A 20,139-nucleotide genomic window follows, 5' to 3' on the forward strand; every position below is an offset into this window, starting at 1 on the left:
TCTAGGAGGTGGTGTGGTCGAGCAGCTTTTGGCTTATCAGGGAGGAGTGTCGGATATGTGCAAATGCACATAATAGTCAATAAATGATACACACAACTCAATAGGGGGGGGGGTCCTCATGTGGAGTGGTGCTTGCAGGCATCCGGTTTTGGCGGGTTTGAATTCCTCATGGTGCTTCTTGGGGTGCCTGCAGGAGATCAGCTCAGCTGCGCCACAGGAGTCCTGCAGTCTTTGGGAGGCACAACATCTGCAGGACGAGATGACTTTGGCGCAAATTTGACGAACAGCAGACGGGCCAGCAGGGCAGGTCTCCTTGGTCAGCCTTTGCTATCACATCCCTTCAGTGTCCGTGGTCAGCAGGATCTGTTTTCTTTGTGCCTAGGGCTCCCCTAAATACTGAATTTAAGGGTGTTGGGGGAACTTTGGGTAGTAGCCAAGGAGCTACTTATCCTGTTGGGGACACCACGCTCTGTATATGACCACTTCCTGTGGGAAGTGGGCATAACCCTGTCCCAGAGAGCCTAAATTTGCCCTCACCAAGATGGCAAACTATGTAAAGTCGCCTCCACTTCAGGTAGCCCTAGAGTGAGGGTGGACCCCTATCTGACTAGCTAATTACCCCACCTGTCCAGGTGCCAAAGGGCTCTGGACAAGGGAGGGGGGGGGGGCATCCTCTCCTATGGGGAAGCCAGGTTTGCATACTAAAGGCATTGGACTCTTTGAAGTTCCCCTGCCTTGGAATGCTAATAAACAGGTCATCCTGTGGGAGGGGGTGCAAGCACCCTCTGCCCAAACTGGTGTTTATGACCTCCTGAGGGCAAAGGTCCTTACCCTTGGGGGTCAAACTTGTCTCTGGTGGCAGGCTGGCAAAAACCAGTCAGTCAGCACACCAGTAGATGGTAGGTTCTCAGGGGGCACCTCTAAGGTGTTCTGTGTGCGCATGCATTAACCCCTTGCATGCTCCTGACGGAACCACTCCATGAGCCACGGGCGCCGTGTGCTCATGACAGAGTGGTTCCGTCATGCTGCGGCCGTTGGCGGCCGCTCCGCCCACGCGGCGCTGTTTCCCTGCCTGTGCGGGCGATCAGCGCAAGTGGGTGGAGTCATGACGGAACCACGCCGTCATGAGCACAGCTCGCCCGTGACTCATGACGGCGTGGTTCCGTCATGAGCATGGCGGCGCCGCGCTCACCCCAAACCCCCCAGCGCCGCAGCAAAGGGATTAATAAATCCAACACTGGCATACAATACCAAACATCCCTATTTTCAGTAAAGCCATCATGTAACCGGGGAACTCGTTTTCATCAATGTCCAACACATATACATAAGATGTCTTCCCGGTTCACTTGTACTGACAGCAAAAGAGCTAACCAGAACAGATGCATATCTGCTCATGCAGATATGTCCTCACATGTAGTATAGTGCACTCTGTCATAGGGCTGTAAGGCCTGCTGTAGGGGTGACTTACCTACACTGCTTGCAGTGTCAGTGTGCATGGCACTCAGCACAGTGATGTGTGCCAGTTTGTGTTGTCACTTTTGTCTGCACCAAAACACGCAGCCTGCAGTGGTAGTCTGTATGTGCTTGGTGAGAGGTCCTTTTGAGTGGCATAATTTGTATTACAGCCCTTATGGACTCTCTAGCCTCCTTGCCCTAGGTACCAGGAGTACCATTTACTAAGAGATGCTAAAGGTATTGGCATTTGGGGGTACAAAGACAGTTTTGGGAAAGCGATCTGGCACTGGGGACCTGGTTGGCAGGAACCCAGTGCACCTCTAATCGAAATCACATTAGATACCAAGCAAAAAGTTGGGGTGACCACGTCAAAAAGGGTCACTTTCCTACAAAGACCTGTTTTTACCGATTCTTTAAAATTGAGTGGGTTTGTCTTCACCCAGAGCAGTGTTCCTCTTGCCGTTGAATGTTAGATAACATCCTTCCGCTTGCTATGAAGTGCTTTCATTGCAATATGATGGGCTTGTTTACATTTCAAAACTACATTGCCTCATCACATTAAATCATTATTCAAAACAAAAATTGGTGACCTATGAGCGACCCAAACCAATTTGTTTCCTTAACATACAAAATGACAACATGTTCAATCCCAATGCAATAGGTAAGTGCATCAAATCCTCAGCAACATCCCACTTGTTAGGGAAATACTTTGCATCCTCCCAGGAGCAATGAAGTAAACGCAACAAACACAGCAGTTGGTCATAAACAATATGATATGTATTTGTAGGCGCAAATTCTTGCTGACCTGCAAGGAATAAGTCGGAGCACACAATGGTGCGCTCAGTCTTCACCTCTGTGTGACTGTTTTTTGGGCCATGTAAACAATTAGTAATGCAACTTCAACAGAACTGGAAAGACACTGCAAAAGATTATTTACAGAGAAATGCAAAATCAGCACTATGCCAATTATTATAATACAGATGTACAGTGTAAGCAGAAATGAACAACCTAATGAGCAAACTAACATGGAAGTCAGGAAAAGCTGCGACCTCTATGTTGGTTCTGAACAGCTGTTGAAGCTTGTCCACGCAGCGTCCGATTGGAAGCCTCTGCAACTCAGACCGCTTGTTAAAGTGAGAGAGTTCGGTTTAGAACTAAATCAAGTATGATATCTATGTAGTGCATACTTATGAATGTTTCTCTTCTTATAGGATATAAAATTTTCATTATTCATTCTCATGATCCATCCCACCAACCCCCGTCTTTTGACAGACCATCTTTTTTTAAAATAGATTTTATTGCATTTTGGGTGCGTGAATATTCATACAAATACATTATGGTATTATTCTTCTTACTAATCTTAAGTCTGTGTTACAAGTTTCGATGTATTCTGCTTCATTATATCTAAAGTGAACATCCCCTTAAGAACTCAAGCAGAGATTGTATCAATGGCGAAGACTCTCATGAATCAAGTACTAGCTTCTGCTGCGGCCGTCTTATCCCATGCTATGCACAAAAGCAGGAATAAGACTAGTTCTAATGACCTGCTTGGAGAGATATAGCCATCGCCCTTACTGTGATGCTAGATAGTTCTCTGCATTTCCGGAAACAGAAGTAGGCTGCATTTTAAAAAGAGAACCAAAATATACTTTCCTCCAAACTAAAAGTTCTTTCATTTAAAGTTCAGACAGCAGAACTGCAGTGACAGACATTAAGACCCCAACCTTCTATTAGCCTACAGAGAAACATCTAGTTATCATATGAAAATAATACGCCAAGCAAGCCTCTTTCATAATGTCAAGTACAGTGCCTAACTCGGTTGGGGTGAATTTTTCACATTTCTCCATTGCAAGACTGCCCCAATATATATTTTTTCTTCATCTAATCAATTGAGTGATGACATGACCTCCTCCCCTTTTTTTATTTTTAAAGCCAAATTTCCAATAGTCAGAGAATTGGTTACTACAGAGTATGCCTAGACCCGAATATCCTAGTTGGCTCTGCACAGCTGGTCTTCTATAAACCTTTCGTCCATCACACATGAACAGATTTGTAAAGTGGTCAGAATAGCAGACCTTCCAGCTCCCCATCTGATATTGTCTCGGTAAGATTGATGAAATATATATTTTTTTTGAACAATATTAACTTTCTCTCAAGGTATCTTTCCTACTCTTCGTATTATGTTGTAAAACCATTTTGCCTAATTTATTTTCTCCCTTACGTAGGCAAATTAAAGAAAAATGGTCCTGGCTCAATTATAGTACACACACAGTAGTAGTACTGTCTGCCCTAGGTGATCTAAGAACCCAAGTTGGTACTGGAAAATGAAAATGGTGACCTAATTAGATCCATATGCAGCTTTCTGATGGATACATCTGCCAGTGGATTCCTCACCTTGTGAATATCCCCTGCGCCAGCAACATTCAAACTTTTGTAGCAGTCCACGCCGATGTGGTCGAAGACAACGTCACAGAGACACGGCTCCGCTCGCGACTCCGCTGACGTCACCGGCTCCATAAGAAGACCCCATCGGCGTGATGACGTCAGTTCCCTTTTTTCCGCGCCGACGACGCCAACGGATTTCGGGAATCGTTACTGGTAGCTGTTCTGGTTACTTTGTATGTTTTCTGGATTTCTCTGTCTATCTTCTAAAAATGTCGACAAGGAAGTCTGGGTTTAAGCCTTGCCGAGAATGTGGCAAGCACATGTCCATCACCGACCCGCACGACGATTGCGTTTGGTGTTTGTCCTCGGACCATGATGTGGGAGGTTGTTCAAGTTGCAGGAAAATGAGCTCGAAGGCTCTTAAGGAGAGAGAAGCAAAGCTCTTTATCGCCCGGATGAAGAAGGAGAAAAGAGGAAGAAGAAGATCCAGGTCGAGGTCGGCTTCCAAGTCGACTTCGGGACATGCTTCAAAGAGCAAGAAGCATAAGAAAAAGAGGAGGCATTCGTCGCATCATAAAGCTTCGACGTCCAAGTCGAAATCGCCAGCTCGACGTCGGAGAGAGTCAGTGTCTCCCTCTCCTGTCCCGACTTCGCCTCCGGTTCCATCTTCTCCGGTGCCTTCGCCGGCTCCGGCTTAATTGCCGGTGTCATCTCCAGCGCCGGTTCCATCTCCAGATCCTGCAAGTCCTCCGGCTCCGTCTCCGGCCCAGGATGAGGATCGTCAGGCTCCGGGTGAGTCTGTTCTGCCGCTTGCTCCACCGTCGGCGCCGATAGGCCCGAGTCCGGTGCTACCTGACCAGTATCCTGCTTTCCCTACTCCAGGTCAGGACCCCTCGCATTATCTCAATGCAATGTATGGGGTGTTCTCACGGGCCATGTATACCTCTGGTGCACCTATGGGTCCGATGGCTTTCAATCTGGGAGTGCCGCAGGTTTACCCTCAAGCACCGTTTATGCCGTTGTTCGAGGCATGTGGGCTGCTGAATTCATATCTGTGCATAGATCGCCGCCTAGTGTTGGGTCCGGATGTTTGCACGTTGTTGTCCTGGAAGAGTCTTCGAAGTATCCTTGGATAGGTGACTCCTCCCCTGGACTACAGTGCGCATGGGCATCCTCTCCATCCTCAGATTGTTTTTTTCCGCCATTGGGTTCGGATGTGCTATCTTAGCTCAAGTTAGGAAAATATTTTTTCGAGGCCAAAAGGCCTTTAGTTCGCGTCGGTACTGTTTATCGATCGGGTTTCGATAGAATTTGTTAGTTTACTAACTTTCAGCACCGACTGCTTTCGCATTTACCTGTCCATCGACGACTTCGACGATGGAATCCAGGACGCCGTTCAAAAGGTGTCCGGTATGCAATGCGAAGTACCCACACATCGACGTCCATCCGGTGTGCAACAAATGCCTTTCGCCGGACCACGACGAATCAACATGCATGGCCTGTGCCCGGTTCCGCTCGAAGAAGACTCTGCGGAATCGACGAGCGGCGAGACTCGAGGCGCAGCACGCGGCACCGGCCCCGACAGACATCTTCGGCGAGGCCGAGGACGTCGAGGAATTGGAAGTCTTGCCCTCCAGTCCCGTTTCCGAACACGAACCCGGATCGGACGAGGAAGACGAGTCACTCTTCCACAGAGGTGAAGACGACACCGAGGTAGGAGACGACGAGGAGGCCTTCGGGGCCGAAGAAAGTAGCTCCAATGATGAACAAGGCCTACCTGTTCAAACCGTTCAAACACCAGTGCCACAGCCTATGGCTCCGGTCGAGGGATCGCCTTCGGGCCTTACCCGAGACCCATCCCGCAGTTCTTCGGCCCCGCCCCCGGCCTCGGACGTTCAGCGGCAGCCATTACTACATAAACAGGCTGGTTTCCCTATCACAAAACCGAAACCGAAAGCTGCTCAGGTTCCACCGAAACCGAAACTGAAAGTAGCGCTGGTCGGATCGAGGGCTTCGACGCCAGCGCACCGCGTCGGCACCGACCGCACCAAGAGGGACTTCGGTGCCGAACTTGAGGCGGGCGACGTTGGAGTCGACAAACGGAAAAAAGCCATCGGCACCGACAAACCTGCTCGGCTACCGGCACCGACGACACCAAGGGCCGTACCGCCTGCTGTGTCTCACATCGCTCCCTCGACGACACCTAAGCCTCAGGTATCGAAGACTTCGACGGTGATCTCTTCACCCCGACTCGATGACCCTCCGGCACCGAAAAAATCTACGGCCGCCTCTACGAGCCTGGCCGGTGCCAAAGCCTCGAAGGCGCCCCAAGTACGACCCGGTGTGACGCAAGGCAGCAAAACCACACCTGTCCTCCAGGACACGTCGGGCTCCGGTTCGGTCGGAGCTCCCGCAGCCTCTTCGGTGCCGACCAACATTACCTTCGGCTTGCCTCCGTCAACAATCCCAAAAATGTTCCAACTCAGGACACGGGTCACCCAACCTACGGTCACACCTGCTGAGACGTCTCCAGCACGTATCATCGACGCCGGCACTGGCAGAATGATTCTCCAGGACCGAAGGATAACTTCGGAGCCGCCATTGGACCCTTTCAGGATCCCACTAAAAAGGAAGTTGCCTGCAGAATCGGAACCTCTCCTTTATGAACCCTTCCATTCATCCTACCAGGATCCACACCGGTTCTCCCCCACACGCTCCGATACAGACGCATTGGAGGACTACATGGCTGACCAAGTCCCCTACCATGTAGACACGGACCCTGATGACCAGCAGGACCCTGATCAAACTTGGGGCGACCCTGCAGACCCCAGTGCACCTCTCGATGCACAGGATCCACAACTCTATGGGGCAAAGACATCTCCTACGGAGGATACTGCAGCGTTCAATGCTCTTATCGAACGTGCTGCCAATAACCATGGGGTGCAGCTTCACTCTGATACCATCGAAGATGACTTTCTAATGGACACCTTTGCATCCTCAGAAAGACATGTAAAGACTCTGCCAATGTTGAAGGGGGTCCTCAAACCAGCCAAGGACATTTTCAAAGAACCCACCAGGGCACGAGTGATAAACCCCAGGATTGATAAAAAATACAGATCAGCACCTGGGGATCCTACTTACATCAGAGGACAATTACCACTCGACTCCATCGTCGTAGCGAATGCACGCAAGAGGGCACACTCGCAAACAACAGGTGACGCTCCTCCCCCGGACAAAGAGTCCAAGGTGTTAGAAACCTCTGGCAAGCGAGTTGCCGCCCAAGCTGCCAACATATGGCGCATAGCCAACACTCAGGCGCTCCTTGCTCGCTATGATAGAGCGCACTATGACACACTTGAGCAAATATTCCAACATCTCCCTGACCAGTTCAAGGAAGGCGCAGAAATGCTCATCAGAGAAGGACAGCTACTAACGAACGCTTCCATCAAATGCGCACTAGATGTTGCAGACACGGCTGCCAGAGCCATAAACACAAGCGTCATGTTGCGACGACATGCCTGGCTACGGATCTCAGGATTCAAGCCTGAGGTACAAAACAATATACTGAACCAGCCCGTCAACCCCGACTATTTATTCGGGCCAGAGGTTGACACCACCCTCGAAAAGATAAAGGATACGGACACTGCAAAGTCCATGGGCGCACTACAAACTCAGTCCTTTCGGAGCGGCTCCTTTCGTCGCCCCGGAAACAAGGGAGCAGGTAGAGGACAGGGGTCACAACAAACATATAACAAAGGCAATACACAGACCACCTATGATAAAAACACCCGAGGTGGATATCGTGGCTCCAGCACAAAGGGCAGAGGACGCGGCTACGGCAACACCAGGTCCTCCCCCAAGAACAAGCAGTGACGCCCTCTCCCTTCCTCCCGACCACATAACACCTGTCGGGGGAAGGCTACAAAGGTTCCTGTCCACGTGGAATTCCATCACCACGGACAGGTGGGTCAAAGATATTATAAAATACGGTTACTGTCTGGAGTTAACCTCCACTCCACCCACAATACCACCAAGAAGCCGTCCTATGTCCTCAGAGCACTTAACGCTCTTACAGCAAGAAGTGCAAAGTATGCTTCTAAAAGGCGCTATAGAGGTCGTACCCATCCACGAGCAGGGTGCGGGAGTGTACTCCCTCTACTTCTTAATTCCAAAAAAGGACGGGTCGCTCAGACCTATATTGGACCTGAGACCCCTGAACCAGTACATTCTTTCAGAGCACTTTCATATGCTCACTCTACAGCAAGTCCTTCCGCTTCTCAAGCAGGGAGACTTCCTAGCCACACTGGACCTCAAGGATGCGTACTTTCACATACCCATCCACCCCTCACACAAAAAATACCTCAGGTTCACTGTTCAGGGGCAGCACTATCAGTTCAAAGTCCTTCCCTTCGGCGTGACAACGGCGCCCAGGGTTTTCACAAAGTGCCTAGCTACTGTGGCTGCACATCTACGGAGGCAACACATTCATGTCTACCCCTACCTAGACGACTGGCTCGTTCAAGCGAAGTCAGCCCAGCAATGTGCAAGCCACATGTCCCGCACCATTCACCTTCTTCACAGTCTGGGATTCTCACTGAATTATCCAAAGTCCCATCTCCAGCCCGCACACGTACAACAGTACCTAGGTGCGACTATAGACACTCTGGCGGCCACAGCTCAGCCAAATTTAGTGAGGATCGACAGCATACAACTGCTGATCTCCAAATTCAAACCCAATCACTCACTTCCAGCGCGAGTGTTCATGCAGTTGATAGGCATGATGGCCTCCTGCATCTTCATAGTCCCGCACGCGAGATTACATATGCGCCCACTTCAGGAGTGCCTAGCACGTCAGTGGAATCGGGCTCAAGGACAGTTAAAGGACCTAGTGTTGGTGAGCGGTCGGGCATACAACTCTCTGCATTGGTGGAATCCACAAAACCTTTGCAAGGGCCGACCGTTCCAAGAGCCTGTCCCACAAATAGTACTGACAGCGGACGCGTCTCTCCAGGGATGGGGAGCTCATGTACTCCACTACACAGTGCAAGGACTATGGACAACACAACAAAAGAAGTTGCACATCAACCTTCTGGAATTGATGGCAATCTTCCTAGCCATGAAGGCGTTCAAAGTACATCTATGCAACAAGGTCGTGTTGATCCGGACGGACAACATGACCGCAATGTACTACATACAGAAACAGGGAGGCACACACTCTCCACAGTTGTCTCATCTGGCTCAGAGCATGTGGAAGTGGGCCATTCAAAGGAACATGTTCCTCATGGCGGAACACCTCCCTGGCAAGGACAACCAGATGGCGGATCTGCTCAGCAGACACAGCCACCAAATGCACGAGTGGGAGTTACACCCATCAGTACTCCAACCGTACTTTCAGCAGTGGGGTCATCCGGAGATAGACCTATTCGCGACAAGCGAAAACGCAAAATGCCCAAGCTTCGCCGCCAGATTCCCACATCCGCAGTCGCAGGGCAATGCGATATGGATGAACTGGTCCGGCAGATTTGCGTACGCTTTTCCCCCAGCGCCATTGATACCGCTAGTGGCCCGCAAACTCCGACAACACTCCCTGACACTCGTCCTAGTTGCTCCCACGTGGGCACGCCAGCCGTGGTACACCACCTTCCTCGAACTTTCCGTGGTGCCGCATCAAAGGCTGCGGATCAAACCCGCGCATTTGACGCAGAACCATGGAGAGGTTCAGCACCCAGATCCGCAACAGCTGAATCTGGCGATCTGGCTCCTGAAGTCCTAGAGTTTGGCTATCTCAACCTGCCACCTGACTGTATGGACATCATCAAGGAGGCCAGGAGACCCACTACCAGAGCTTGCTATGCAGCCAAATGGAAAAGGTTCGTCATTTATTGCGGAAATAATGACATCAACCCGCTGGACGCATCCATCCAAAACATCATCTGTTATCTCTTACACCTATATCGATGCAATCTGGCGTACACCTCTATACGTGTCCATTTGACCGCAATATCAGCCTATCTGCAAACCAGGCAGCACCTCTCTCTATTCAGAGTGCCTGCCATCAAAGCATTCTTGGAAGGGCTCAAACGAGTCATTCCACCAAGCCACCCACCGGCTCCAATGTGGAACCTCAACTTGGTCCTCACACGCCTGATGGGTCCACCCTTTGAACCTCTACACTCATGCGAGATTCAATTCCTTACCTGGAAAGTGGCCTTCCTAGTAGCGATCACTTCCCTCAGAAGAGTTAGTGAACTCCAGGCACTAACCGTTCAAGAGCCATTTATTCAGGTTCACGCTAACAGGGTCGTACTACGTACCAACCCCAAGTTCATGCCCAAGGTAATATCACAGTTCCACATGAACCAGACTATTGAACTGCCCGTTTTCTTCCAAAACCCACAAACTGTTGCAGAAAGGGCACTACATACACTAGATGTACGGAGGGCCCTCATGTACTACATCGACAGGACTAAACCATTCAGGAAGACAAAACAACTGTTCGTTGCCTTTGCCCCACACCACAAAGGTAACGCCATCTCCAAAGCAGGGATAGCCAGATGGATAGTTAAGTGTATTCAAATCTGTTATCAAAAGGCAAAACGCACATTAACTATTCCACCACGAGCCCACTCAACACGTAAGTTGGGGGCTTCCATGGCCTTCCTAGGAAATATTCCCCTGCATGATATATGCAGAGCAGCCACATGGTCCACTACACACACATTTACAAAACACTATTGCGTAGATGTGCAGTCAAAACAGCAGGCAGCTGTAGGACAGGCTGTTCTCAAAACACTTTTTCAGACCGCTGCAGCTGGCACGGGTAGCCGCCGCTAATAGAGGGCACTGCTATGTATTCTATGCACAGATATGAATTCAGCAGCCCACATGCCTCGAACTGAATATGCTACTTACCAGTATGCATCTGTTCTTGGCATGTAGGGCTGCTGACATTCATATCGCCCTCCCTCCTCCCCGGCGCCTGTCGCAGCTGCAGCTCTCAGAATTACTGCAAGCATGGTCATCACTTTCTGTATCTACTCCATCACTGCCACAATGGCGAAAAACAATCTGAGGATGGAGAGGATGCCCATGCGCACTGTAGTCCAGGGGAGGAGTCACCTATCCAAGGATACTTCGAAGACTCTTCCAGGACAACAACGTGCAAACATCCGGACCCAACACTAGGCGGCGATCTATGCACAGATATGAATGTCAGCTGCCCTACATGCCAAGAACAGATGCATACTGGTAAGTAGCATATTCACTTCCCAGCGACGCCGTCTTGGCAGCTGCCGGCGCCGAGAACATCGACGCCGCCTCCCTCTTCGCCGGCGCCGACTCGACTTCGTTCGACGCCAGCTGCTCCAGCTGATCCGCGTTCGACGCCACTGCCGGCGCCGTCGGATTCGAACACGGCGCCGCCGACGCCGCAGGTGCGGATCCGTTCGAGAAGGGAGGCGCAGAGAGTGCTAGAGGAGAGACGCTTTCTGTTGGAAGAGGCTGAAGAGGGGGAATTGGTCGAATCCGATTAGGTGTTCGACGAATTGAAGGAGGCAAGTGGTCTGGATTTGTCTCCGGAGTGGGAGATCACTCCACCATCAGACGAACCCTCTAAAGACGCAGCACCCTATCATACAGTAATTAGAAAGGCTGCGGAGTTGTTGGACCTTCAATTGCCATCCACCGAATTCAAGTCCAATATTTTAACTGAGGTGTTGCATTCTCCAACTGCGGTCTCAGAGCCTCTGTTGCCTTTCAACGAAGCAATTTTGGAACCTGTGCTGGATGTATGGCGCAAGCCTTTCTTAGCTCCTGCAGTCTCCAAGGTAGTCGCAAGAAGGTATAGGGTGGCTCCAGGGGATCCTGAATTTTTATCTTCACACCCTTCACCTGAAAGCCTAGTAGTTCAGGCGGCTTGTTCTGGACGGTCGAAAGGGGCCTTTCCTCAAGTCCCAGGGGACAGGGAGGCAAAAAAGGTGGACCAATCGGCCAAGAAGGTCTTTGATCAGCCAGTATGGCATTAAAATCTTCAAATGCGACTTGTCTGTTGGGGCGCTATATCCATGCGCTTATGGACTCGGCTAAAAAGTTGGCGCCAAAACTGTCAGAGGAGGATAGTGGAGGCTTCAATGAAGTTCTATCGGATGCCCAGGCGGCTGCTCGCCAGGTTATTCAGAGTGGCCTGGATACAGCAGACTCAGTTGCCAGGGTCATGGGGTCTTCAGTTGCCACCAGGAGGGGTGCATGGCTTAAGTCCTCCGAATTCTCTTCTGATGTCCAGTCAACTTTATTGGACTTACCTTTTGATGGGTCTGGTCTGTTCGGGAAGAAGGCTGATGCTGCTCTCGAGCGCTTCAAAGAGAGTAAGGCTACGGCTAGGTCGTTGGGCCTTCAATCCCAGCCGAGAGGTACTTTCAAGAGGTACAGCGGATTTGGAAGGGCGAGTTTTCGTTCTTATAGGCCAACCCAGCAGCAGCAACAGCAGCAAGGCTCCAAGGGATGTAGAGTAAGACTTAGAGGTCGCTCACGTGGCCGTCAACTCTCCTCCTCCTCTTCCTCTTCCTCAGCCCCTCCCACCACCGCAAAACAGCCCTAGATTCGACATTCCGGATCATGCTGGTCCTGTGGGGGGCCGGCTTACCCATTTTCTACAAGATTGGGAATCTGTAACTACAGTTTTGCAGCGTGAATCTTTCTGGATTCACTATGCTGTGCATTATTCCGCGATCTTGTGGTTGGGTCCGGATTCGTAGTCTTTTCTTTGTTTTTTTTTTTTTTTTTTTTGTAGCCCAGGTGGGCGTCGACGTCCACCATTTGGTGCACCTCCCGTGATGTCGTCGTGCTTCCTGCGGAAGTCCCACCTTTGGGGCGCCATCTTCAGATTCTTTTTTCCGCCGTTGGGTCTGGATCGTCATCGGGAAGCTCCAGAAATTCACTCGGAGGAAGAAGGAAGAAAAGCGAGTTTCATCGATAGAATCAAGAGAAGACATCAGGAATAGAACAGATTTCATCAGGAGCGCGAAGAAAGAGGACCAGCGAACCTTTTTTCTTCGACAGCCTTGGAGAATGCACGCTCAGAGACCCTGAGCGAAATGGACAAGACGCCATTCAAGTTCTGCCCAAACTGCCACCACAAGTTCGTGCAGAAAGACCAGCATCCGGTCTGCAACCTCTGCCTACCGGTGGATCACCAGAGTATCGACTGCAACGCCTGCTCAGCCTTCGCGCCGAAGACACTCAGGGTGAGAGAGAGGCAGAGAAGAGCCAACGCCAACATGGATGGCAAAGGGAAACCCCCGACACTCTACGAGCTGGGCCTCGACACGGACGACGAGGACAACGTCGCCGAGACAGCCGAAAACTTCACGGTCGTAGAGACCGACAAGAAAAAAGAAGACGAGGTAAGAGAATCGTCGAGCGCAAGTCAAAAAACACCTCAAAAACGAGGGTGACTCGAGAGAAACTGAGTCAAGGTCCACGAAGGGAGCCCCGGCGCCGAAAACTTCGACGTCCAAAGGGGGAACTTCGGACAAAAGGCCCAGCGGATCCTTACAAAAGGACTCCCTGGTGCAGAAAGACACCGAAAGGCAAGGGTCGTCGAAATCATCCCATGAAACTGGCCGATCGACGCAGAAAGAACGTTCGACGTCGACGCAAGTTTCCTCAAAGACCCGCGGTCGACGCCGAAAGCATCTCCGAAATGGAGAAAAAGAAAAGGCGGCTCGAGGCCGAGATGGAGAACATCCTTCAAAGGAAGAAGGAGTTCGACGCCAGGATGAAGGAATTCAAGATTCCAACAGTTTCATCGGCGGACGTCGTCGAGGTCGAAGGCGAGTTCGACGCCGAAGGGCTGACAAGGGATCTCGAGGAAGAAGAGGAGCCCTATTATGAGGAAGAAGCCGAGGAAGAAGACCAACAGTCGTTCTACGAATCGGCGGCATCTACCAGCAACGACGTCGAATGGCACGATCTCGACACCGAAAACCCGGAGGAGGCCGTGGACACGTACCCCTCGAGGCCTTCGCCACCCGACGACATCGGGGTGTACAATATGGTGGTGAAGAGCGCAGCAATGGCCTTCGGCGTCAAACTCGACGAGGAGAGGCCGAAAGCCGATTTCCTCGTCGAAACACTGCTCCCCATCCAGACTAGGAGTCAGTTCCTCCCCATGCTACAAAGCGTGATGAACCAGGGGAGAGAAGCCTTCAAGGAGCCTGCCACCTGCCGGTCGATCACGCCCAGGACAGAGAAGAAATATAAGCACTCCTCCCTGGACCCACCTTACATCAAGGGTAGCGTCACCGCAGACTCCATCATAGCCTCCACGGCCAGGAGAAGGGCCAACGTTCCAGCAACTTCGGGCCCACCTCCGGATAAAGAGAGCAGGAGGATCGACCTCACAGGCAGAAAGGTCGAGAGGAACGCCGCAATGCACTGGCGCATGGCGAATTCGAATGCACTCCTCAATAGACACCAATACCAACACTGGGATGAGATGGGGGAGCTACTAAAGCACCTCCCCGAAGAATACCGACAGAGAGCCTCTCACCTGGTGGATGAAGGCAAGAACATCGCCAACTCCTGTATAAAGACGGCGTTGGATGGGGCAGAGACTTCAGCAAGACTCATGGCCATAGGGGTCACAGAGAGGAGGCATGCATGGCTAAGAATCTCGGGATTCAAACCGGAAGTGCAGAACAACATCCTTGGCACCCCCTTCAACGGAGAGACACTGTTCGGAGCAACGGTGGACGAAAAGCTCACCCAGCTCAAGAAGGAAAACGAGACAGCGAGGTCCATGGGGGCCCTACAGCTGAGGGGAATGAGACGAGGAAATCCCTCGAGGAGACCCTACGGTAGGGGTGGAAGCCAACAGGGGACGTCGCACCAGGCGTTCCAACAAGGTCAGCAGGGCGAAGGTCACGGACAAAGTCAGCAGAAGCAAAGCTGGCAATATCAACCTCGGGGCCAGTCCTTTCGCGGGAGAGGGAACGGACGTGGCCAAAGGAGGAGAGGGGGCGATCAGCCCTCCTCGAAGTGACTCAGCACGCAAGAAGACGCCTACCCTCGTAAGGTCCCCAAGGGTGAGGCGCAAAAAAGTGTCATCAGGGGGAAGAGAAGATTCAAGAGCCTACGAGCATACGTCACCAGTAGGCGGAAGGCTGAGGTTCTACCTTCAGGAGTGGCGGCGTATAACCACAGACAAGTGGATACGGAACATCGTGCAGTACGGATACTGCGTAGACTTGGAGAAAAGACCTCCAAACAGGAAGCCGAAGGGAAGACAGAGATCGGCCCAAGAACTGGCAATACTCAGAGAAGAATCGCGGAAACTCCTACAAAAGGGAGCCATAGAGACAGTGCCGTTCAGGGAACGCAACAAAGGGGTCTACTCAAACTACTTCGTGGTTCCGAAGGTAGACGGAGACCTCAGACCCATACTGGACCTCCGTTACCTAAACAAGTTCATCAGAACGCAAAGGTTCAAAATGACTTCACTGCAGGAGGTACTGCCACAGATAAGAGAAGGGGACTTCATGGTCACCGTGGACCTCAAGGATGCCTACCTTCACATCCCAATAAACAGAAGGCACAAGGGCCTTCTAAGATTCAACATCGATCAGGAACACTACCAGTTCACAACCCTGGCCTTCGGATTAAAATCAGCGCCAAGGGTCTTTACAAAATGCCTGTCGGCGGTAGCGGCACACCTACGAAAGCAGGGAATACACGTATACCCCTACTTGGACGACTGGCTGGTCAAGGCAAACTCACGCGAGAAGTGCGAGAGGCACGCAAAACGCGTAACAGACACCCTCACAAATCTGGGATTTTCCATCCACTGGGGAAAATCATCGCTGGAACCGGAACAGGTAAAGATTTTCCTGGGGGCAAAGATCAACTCCCGCAACAGTACAGTAGTGCCCAGCGACAGGAGGACGGATGCTCTACTGAAGGAGACGCAGCTCTACCAGAAGGGGCGAGCTCTGACAGTGAGGGCGGTGAGCAAGATGATGGGGATGATGGCGTCCTGTATCCAGCTGGTGCCGAATGTACGCCTGCACATGAGACCATTCCAGGAATGGCTGCAACAGCAATGGTCACAAGCGAACGGAAGTTGGGAGGATCTAGTGGTTGTTACGCACGCAGTGCAGGAGGAGATAACTTGGTGGAACAGAGACAACATAACAACGGGGAGAAGCCTGACACCACCAAGCCCAACAATGACCATTACCACGGACGCATCGCAGAAGGGATGGGGAGCGCACATGGACAACCTCAGAGTGAGGGGTCTATGGGCTCCAGCAGACGCGGTCCGCCACATCAACTACCTCGAGTTGAAAACGATACTGTTAGCCCTGAAGGCATTCCAGAGACACCTGTTCGGCCAGAGGGTGTTGGTACAGACAGACAACACCACGGCGATGTTCTACATCAACAAACAAGGGGGGACACAGTCGTTTCCCCTCTCATCCCTAGCTCAGGAGATTTGGAGATGGGCCATACCTCTCAAGATAGATCTACTGGCAATTCACCTACCAGGGAAGGACAATGTGGAGGCAGACTGGCTGAGCAGACAGACCTCAGCATCGCACGAGTGGGAGCTCAATGGCCAGGAAACGGAGAAAATCTTCCAGAGATGGGGGACTCCCACAATAGACCTATTTGCAACACGCCACAATGCAAAATGCCAAAGCTTCGCGTCCAGGCAGCCAGATCAGCAATCCAAGGGAAATGCCCTATGGATAAGCTGGTGGAGGACATTTGCCTACGCCTTTCCACCGATACCCCTGTTGCACAGAGTGCTCGACAAGTGCAGAACCAGCAACATGACTCTGATCCTGGTGGCTCCACAGTGGGCGAGGCAGACATGGTTCTCACAGATTCAAGAAATGGCGCAAGGCAATCCGTACAGGTTCGAGAGGAGAAAAGACCTGCTCTCAATGCAAAACGGGGAGGTCCTGCACCCAGAGCCAGAGACACTCAACCTAGCAGCATGGCTCCTGAAGACCTAGAGTTCGCACACCTAAGGTTACCTCAGAGCACTATGCGAGTGCTACGGGAGGCAAGGAAACCTACTACAAGAAAGTGCTACAGCGCAAAGTGGAAGAGATTCACGGTGTGGTGCAGGAAAAAGGGCCTGCAAAACAGAATGACAAGAGACTCAACTGTGCTGAGGTACCTCACACACCTTCTAAAGAGTAACCTCTGCTCGAGCTCCCTAAGAGTACACCTAGCAGCGATCGTTGCCTACACTAGAGGTGAGAAGGGTGGAAGCTTCTTCACCTCGCAGGTGGTGAAGAGATTCATGGAGGGAGCCAAAAGAATGGCACCCCCGAAAAGGTTGCCGCCGCCGGCATGGAATTTAAACGTGGTTGTGACGGAGCTCATGAAGGCGCTGTTTGAACCCATTCACAAGGCCACTCTACAAATGTTAACGATGAAAACTGCCTTTCTAGTGGCCATAACCTCACTACGCAGGGTGAGCGAGCTTCAAGCACTAACGCTACAGGAGCCCTACATTCAAATTCACAAAGACAGGGTAGTCCTGAGGACGGACCCACACTTCATGCCCAAGGTAGTGTCGGCGTTCCACATGAATCAGAGTATCCAGATACCGAGTTTCTTCCAAAACCCGACTACAAACGCAGAAAAGGCCCTGCACACCCTCGATGCCAGAAGAGCGGTGATGCACTACATTGAAAGAACCAAGGAACTCAGGAAGTCGAAGCAGCTGTTTGTGTCCTTTGCTACTAGCTTCATAGGTAGACCAGTGACCAAGGGCACCATCGCTAGGTGGATTGCCCTCACTATTCAATTCTGTCACAAACAGGCTGGACAGGAGCTAACGGAGGGGCCCCAAGCTCACTCCACAAGGAAGAAGGGGGCCACGGTTGCCTTCCTGGCAAACACGCCCATCCAAGACATTTGTCTCGCAGCAACTTGGGCATCTGTGCACACGTTCACAAAGCACTACTGCGTGGACATTCAAATGAATAAGGAAGCACAGGTCGGACAGAAGGTGCTACAACACATTTTCAACGACCAGCGATCATCTTCCACCCAGCCACCACAAAAATAGGAAAACCGCTACAAAATCTATGCACAGCATAGTGAATCCAGAAAGATTCACGCTGCAAAACGAAAAGTTTCTTACCTGTCGGTGTAGTTTTGCAGCTTGAAGATCTTTCTGGATTCACTAGCGAACCCACCCACCTCCGCCAGGAAGATGAGGCTGGAGGAAGAGGGGGTGAAATGGATAGGATCAAAGAAGTGGAAACGTACAGAAATATGGACAAAAGGATTAATCAATCGCCTAGGGTTAAAAAAAAAAAAAAAAAAAAAAAGGGGAAAAAAGAACCCGAAGATGGCGCCCCAAAGGTGGGACTTCCGCAGGAAGCACGACGACGTCACGGGAGGTGCACCAAATGGTGGACGTCGACGCCCACCTGGGCTACAAAAAAAAAAAAAAAAAAACAAAGAAAAGACTACGAATCCGGACCCAACCACAAGATCGCGGAATAATGCACAGCATAGTGAATCCAGAAAGATCTTCAAGCTGCAAAACTACACCGACAGGTAAGAAACTTTTCGATCTCTGGGTTCTGGATCTTGTAGAAAATGGGTACGCCCTTACCTTTCGGGAATTCCCTCCAAATCCCCCTCCTTGCCAAGGAGATTGCTCGGAGGACCACCGTCTTCCTCCTGCAGGAGGAAGTCCTGAAGTTGTTTCAGAAAGGTGCGATAGAGGTGGTTCCGGAGCAGGAGAGGGGTCAGGGATGCTACTCCCGGTATTTTCTGATTCCGAAAAAGGACGGCAGATTGCGTCCGATATTGGACCTCAGAATCCTGAACTTTTACCTGAAACAGGAAAGGTTCAAGATGCTCACCCTTGCGCAGGTTCTTCAGGTGCTGAATCAGGAGGAATGGATGGTGTCGCTCGACTTGCAGGATGCGTATTTTCACATCCCCATCCTGAAGTCGCACAGGAAGTACTCCGGTTTACGGTAGGGTCGCAACATTATCAGTTTGCGGTCCTCCCGTTTGGTCTTACTTCGGCACCTCGAGTCTTCACAAAGGTGATGGCGGTGGTGGCAGCCCATCTCAGGAGGTCGGGGATTTCGGTTTTCCCTTATTTAGACGACTGGCTGATCAAGGCGGAGTCGTCGGAGAAGGTGCTGCGCCATTTGCAGGTTACAACTCGTCTGTTGTACAAATTGGGTTTTTCGATCAATGTGCCCAAATCTCACCTGGTGCCCTCTCAGCGCAACCTGTTCATAGGTGCGGTACGGGACACTACTGTGTGTCGGGCATTCCCTCCTCCTCAAAGGATTCTCGACATTCAGGAGATGATTCCTTTATTTTTCAACGGAGCGGTCGTTCCAGTTCTGAAGGTCCTTCGCCTGCTCGGTCTGTTCGCCTCCTGCATTCTGTTGGTCAACCATGCACGCTGGCACATGAGGGCGCTCCAGTGGTGCCTCCGCAAGCAGTGGTATCAGCACAAGGGAGATCTCAGGGAGTCTGTGAGGGTCTCCAGAGAAGCTGCAGCGGATCGGTCTTGATGGAGCGTGGAGGGCAATCTGTCTCAAGGAAAGCCCTTTCATCTGCCTCCATCGGTGACCACAGTGATTACGGATGCATCCACTCTAGGGTGGGGTGCTCATCTGGGGGATCTGGAGATCAAGGGCCTTTGGTCTCCAGAAGAAAGGTTGCTGCACATCAACCTTCTGGAATTACGGGCGATACGTTTGGCGCTCAAGGCCTTCCTCCCTTCCCTTCGCGGTCCGTCTGTTCAAGTCCTGACGGACAACACTACCGCGATGTGGTATATGAACAAACAGGGAGGAGTGGGGTCTCTTTGTCTCTGCAGAGAGGCCCTGCGTCTATGGTCCTGGGCTCAGGACCATCAGATTTGTCTGATGGCAAATCATCTGGCCGGAGTTCTGAACATGCGTGCGGACAGTCTCAGTCGGCAGTTCTCCGCCGACCACGAGTGGAGGCTTCATCCAGAGGTAGTTCGTCGCGTCTTTCGGATGTGGGGAACTCCTCGGGTGGACCTGTTTGCCACTCACGAGAATGCTCACTGCCCGTCATTCTGCAGTCTCCAGTATCCGTTGCAGGGAGCGTTAGGGGACGCGTTTCAGTTGAGTTGGGGCTCACGACTCCTTTACGTGTTTCCTCCCATACCCTTGATTCCTCGGGTTCTGAGGAAGGTTCGCCAAGACCGGGCCCAAGTTATATTGATCGCCCCGGATTGGCCAAGAAGGGTGTGGTACACAGATCTTCTCCACCTCTCCT

The 20,139-nt window shown here is 51.5% G+C and overlaps 1 protein-coding gene across 1 annotated transcript in view; it reads left to right on the top strand.

The window, feature by feature from the left end:
• ZNF346 (zinc finger protein 346) overlaps nucleotides 1–20,139 on the top strand; it is a 126,649-nt gene that overhangs the window by 62,270 nt on the left and 44,240 nt on the right. The gene's annotated exons all lie outside the window — the stretch shown is intronic.

This window comes from Triturus cristatus, chromosome 7, assembly GCF_964204655.1.
Source record: "Triturus cristatus chromosome 7, aTriCri1.1, whole genome shotgun sequence".
In the NCBI taxonomy this organism is placed as follows: domain Eukaryota; kingdom Metazoa; phylum Chordata; class Amphibia; order Caudata; family Salamandridae; genus Triturus; species Triturus cristatus.